This window comes from Macrotis lagotis, chromosome X (assembly GCF_037893015.1).
Source record: "Macrotis lagotis isolate mMagLag1 chromosome X, bilby.v1.9.chrom.fasta, whole genome shotgun sequence".
In the NCBI taxonomy this organism is placed as follows: Eukaryota; Metazoa; Chordata; class Mammalia; order Peramelemorphia; family Peramelidae; genus Macrotis; species Macrotis lagotis.
In genome coordinates this window covers 246,816,330-246,821,560 of record NC_133666.1, presented here as the reverse complement: position 1 = coordinate 246,821,560, position 5,231 = coordinate 246,816,330, and the positions used below count along the sequence as shown (strand labels likewise).

The following is a 5,231-nucleotide window of genomic DNA, read 5'->3' as shown; positions in this document are numbered from 1 at the left end:
TATGGAGTTAAATGATAGCTTTTTTTTTTTTAGATATTTGAAATACAACTTTATTATGATCTAAACGAAAATGGAATGACAGTAACAAACAAGACTCACCACTGAATATTGTGATGGGACTGCAGCAGTCTTATATTTGAAACTCAAGGGGACGTAATTGCGGTCCAAAACAGCTAAATACGCAGGTCCAAAATATGAATTATATTTTTTTAAACTGCCACATTCACTTGGAAGCCCATTCATCTCCTTCAGCATCCCAAAGATTAAGCACATGTTCTGCTCAGCTATATAATAAAGTGGCAAACACACTACACCACTGACATCACAGGACAGTTGCCTATAAAACTAGACCTCTGACACTGGGCTCTAGCTTCATTCCCTTACAGGTTATCATCTTCATCAGGGAGCGCAGTTGTCTGAGCAATCTGTAAGTCCTGCTCATACTGTGCTGCCAGTGCTGGGTCCATGACAACCTCTGGAGGTGCAAGAGCAGGCATGGCAACAAACTCCAAATTAGGATCTCCAATAAGTTTTCTAGCAAGCCAAAGGAAGGGCTTCTCAAAGTTGTAGTTACTTTTGGCTGAAATGTCATAGTACTGGAGATTCTTCTTCCTATGGAAGACGATTGATTTCGCCTTGACTTTTCTGTCCTTAATATCCACTTTGTTGCCACACAACACTATAGGGATATTTTCATATACTTGTACCACATCTCTATGCCAGTTAGGTACATTCTTGTAAGTAACTCTTGATGTTACATCAAACATTATAATGGCACACTGAGCTTGGATGTAATAACCGTCCCTCAGACCACCAAATTTCTCTTGCCCAGCTGTATCCCATATGTTGAATTTAATGGGACCTCTGTTAGTATGGAAAACGAGGGGGTGTACTTCAACTCCCAAGGTGGCTACATACTTCTTCTCAAATTCACCAGTCAAGTGACGTTTTACAAATGTGGTTTTTCCAGTACCTCCATCACCAACTAATACAAGTTTGAACTGCACTTGGGGTTCTCCTTGGGCGGCCATCGCGATGGTTCTTCCAGAAGCGTCTCCGTCTCCGCCTGACTGAACGATGGAAAGATGGCAGAAGCGCGATTCTAAATGATAGCTTCTTGAATTTCTTTTTCTGAGTTAGGGTTATTTAGGTATTTAGTTTCCTCTTCATTTAACATGGGCAACTTACATGTTTGTAAATATTCATCCATTTCACTTAGCTTATAAAATTTATTGTCATACAGTTGGGCAAAATAATTCCAAATTATTACTTTAATTTCCTCCTCATTGGTGGTGAGTTCACCTTTTTCATTTATGATACTACTAATTTGTTTTTTCTTTCTTTTTTAAATCAAATTAACCAAATGCTTATCAATTTCATTGTTTTTCCCCTTAAAACCAACTCTTGGTTTTATTAATTAGTTCAATAGTTTTCTTGCTTTCAGTTTTATTAATTTCTCCTTTAATTTTTAGAATTGTTAATTTGGTATTTAATTGGGGGGTTTTGATTTGTTCTCTCTCTAATTTTTTTAGTTGCATGCTTAGTACATTGATTTCCTCTTTCTCTATTTTATTCATATAAGCAGTTAAAGATATAATATATCCCATAATAACTGCCTTGGCTGTATCCCCCAAGTTTTGGTATGTTGTCTCGTTATTGTCATTATCAAGAATGAAATCATTAATTCTCTCCATAATTTGTTGCTTGCTTCACTCATTCTTTAAAATGAGGTTATTTATTCCAATTAGTTTTAGGTCTGTCTCTCCATGGCCCTTTATTGCTTGTGATTTTTATTGCATTATGATCTAAGAAGAAAGTATTTACTATTTCTGCCTTCCTGAATTTGATTATAAAGTTTTTATGCCCTAGTACATGGCCAATTTTTGTGCAAATGCCATGTACTGCAGGAAAAAAGTATATTCCTTTCTATCCCCATTCAATTTCTTCTATAGGTCTATCATGTCTAGGTTTTTTAACATTCTAATTACCTCAGTAAGTTCCCTCTTGTTTATTTTATGATTAGATTTATTTAAATCTGAGAGTGGGAGGTTAAGGTCTCCCACTAGTAGAGTTTTGCTTTCTATGTCTTCTTGTAGCTCATTCAGCTTCTCCTCTAAGAATATGGATGTTATACCACTTGGTGTATGCATATTTAGTATTGAGAGGATATAGTTTCCTTCCTTATCTCATTTAATGAAATCTATTTTTGCAGCTGCTTTGTCTGAGATAAGGATTACTACTCCTGCCTTTTTCACTTTAGCTGAAGCAAAATATATTCTGCTCCAACCTTTTACCTTTACTCTATATGTACCTCTTTGCTTCAAATGAGTTTCTTGTAAGCAGCATATTGAAGGATTCTGTTTTTTAATCCACTCTGCTATTCACTTATGTTTTATGGGAGAGTTCATCTCATTCACATTCAAAGTTATAATTACTAATTCTTTATTGCCCTCTATGTTATCTTCCCTCTGTTTGTATTTTTCCCCCTATTTTACTTTATCCATATTCCCCAGTATTTTTACTTATGAATACCACCTCCTTCAGTATATTTTCCCCCTTATATCAACCCTGCCCCTTATCTTTCCCCTTCACCTTTGCCCCTTTTTCCTTTCCTACTTTCTGTTCCCCTTTTCCTCCCCTTCCCCCTTTCCCCTTTTAATATTTGAAAGGTTGATAAGTTTGTTAACTGAGTGTGTGGTTTTCACCTCCTCCCTTCTTCCCCTCTGTTGCAATAGGTCCTTTGTACCTCTTCATGTAATATGATTTACCACACTCAATCTCCTCCATACTCCCATCTCTTTACTGTGTCCCTCTTTTTAAGGAGACATTGTTTTCATATCATTCTGAGTCACAGACAAGTCATGAGGGTCCATTACTTCTGGCTAAGTATATTCTCCCTAATTACAATTCTCAAGAGTTATAAGAATCTTTCTCCCACATTTTCCTTTTTACTTCTTGCAAGGGGCTGGGATTGGATGGCCTGTCCAGGACCACAGGGCCAGGTGGATGCTGGGCCTAAGAGGTGGTAGGGGGGGCTTGGGGCCTCTTGGCCCCAGGACCAGGGATCTCTGTCTGCTGCACCACTCAGCTACCCCTACAGCAGAGTCAGTGTGAAAGGAGAGAGAAAATATAGTAAATTATAGTGGAGAAATACAAAAGGAAGGAGTTGTGATCAGCAATGGCAATGGTGGAAAAATGTGGAAGTAACTTTTGCGATGGACTTACCATAAAGGATATGATCCACCCGCGACAGAGTTGTTGGTGTTGGAACAAAGACTGAAGCACATTTATTTTATTATTATTATTATTATTATTTGGGGGGGGGTGCAGGGCAAATGGGGCTGGGTGGCCTGCCTGGAGCCACATAGCAGGTTGGGTGTCTGAGGCCAGATTTGGACCCGGGTGCTCCTGGCTCAAGGGCTAATGCTCTGTTCACCACCCAGCCACCCCTACTATTATTACTATTTTATTTTATTTTGGATCTTTTTTTTGGTTTTTGCAGGGCAGTGAGGTTGGGGTGGCTTGCATGTCACATGGCTGGGTGATTGTTGGGTGTACAGGGCGGGATATGGGCTCGGGTGCTCCTGGCTCCAGGGCTGGGGTTCCGTCCATTGCACCACCTGGCCATACCTACAATTATTACTATTACTTTTTTTTATTTTAATTTTTTTCTCTCCCCTTTACTTTTTCACTCAAGCAAGTCTGTCTATATTTTGTGGGGGGGTATTCTGTTTACTCTTAAACAAGAATATTTTATTAATGTATAAAAAACATTATTTGTACAAAAAGAGAATAAATAAATATTAAAAAAAATCTCTCTCCCAGATGGGGACATAGCCAGTTACACTTTATTGGATAGAATTTTTTTTCTTTTCCCTTTTTTTCCCTTTTTATGTGTCTCTTTAGTTTCCTGTTTCAAGTTCAAATTTTCTATTTAGCTCTGGTCTTTCCATCAGGAAAAGTTGGAAGTCTCCTATTTCATTTAATGTCCATCTTTTCCCCTGGAAGAAAAGGCTAAGTTTTGCCAGTTAGTGAATTCTTGGCTGCATTCCAATCTCCCTTGCTCTTTGCAATATCATATTCCAGGCTCTTTGATTCCTTAATGTTGATGCAGCCAGGTTCTGTGTAATCTTTACTGTCGTTCCTTGGTATCATAATTGTTTCTTTCTGGCTGCTTGCAAGATTTTTCTCTTTTATCTGATAGTTCTGAAATTTGGCCACAATATTCCTCGTGTTTTCATTTTAGGATCCCTTTCAGAGAGGATTGATGTATTCTTTCAATAACTACTTTGCCCTCTCATTCCAACTCACCTTCTTCCTTTAACTCTTCAGGATTTGTGACAATTAAGTTTTTTCCCTTGAGAAGTGGGGAAAAGGATCATACTTCTTCCTCAGCCAAGTACTACTAATAGCTAACACTTATATAGCACTTATGCACTAAGCAGGGCAACTAAGGTGCCATGTCTGAAGTCAGGAAAACTCATTTTCATGAGTTCAGTCTGGGCAAGTTACTTAACCCTCTTTGCCTTAGTCCTTCATCTCTAAAATGAATTGAAGAAGAAAAAAGACCGTCCACTCCAATTCTTTGCCAAAAAAATAAAAAACCCCAAATGTAGTCACAAAGGCAAACAAATTAAATGACTTTCCCAAGATCACTCAGTTAAGGAAATAGAAAACACAGCTAGCAGGGGAAGGGTGTAGAGCAAATGTCAAGATATATACAATTAAATTATGGTTCATGTGGAACTGAAAAGATGGAGGTGTAGGGGATGGTACAGCAAGAATGGTGGCAAGGAAATCCCTGTGGAGTTACAGATGACTATAGAGAGTGCTTGGAGGAGATGGTATGACTGCTCAGGGAAGCAAACATAGGTAAAGGCAACCTCTGTGGAGCTGAAGGTGGCCAAGAAGGTAATTGGAGTGCATTCTCTGTCACTTAATTATTTTGTGACCTTGGGCAAATTATTTGATCTTACTGAGATCCAGTTTCGCCATCTGTAAAGCAAGGACACTATGCCTCTTAGTTAAGTGTTGTGAGAGAAGATATTTATGAACCAAATTGTAATATGCAATTGGGTGTGAATGTGTGTGTATGTGTAAGCTTGTCATTGTATTGCAAGTCTTTTTTACTGTTATATTAGATTTATGATTAAAACATTTGATCAGTATATAATTGGAATGGTAAGATTACAATAATATTACAATAATAGAAGGAGCTTTCCCTCTTTATT

At 38.0% G+C, this 5,231-nt stretch overlaps 1 pseudogene; it reads right to left on the bottom strand.

Moving 5' to 3' along the window:
- Positions 1-327: 327 nt before the first annotated feature.
- LOC141497847 (GTP-binding nuclear protein Ran pseudogene) lies at positions 328-1,128 on the bottom strand (annotated as a pseudogene).
- Between the last annotated feature and the right edge of the window lie 4,103 nt (positions 1,129-5,231).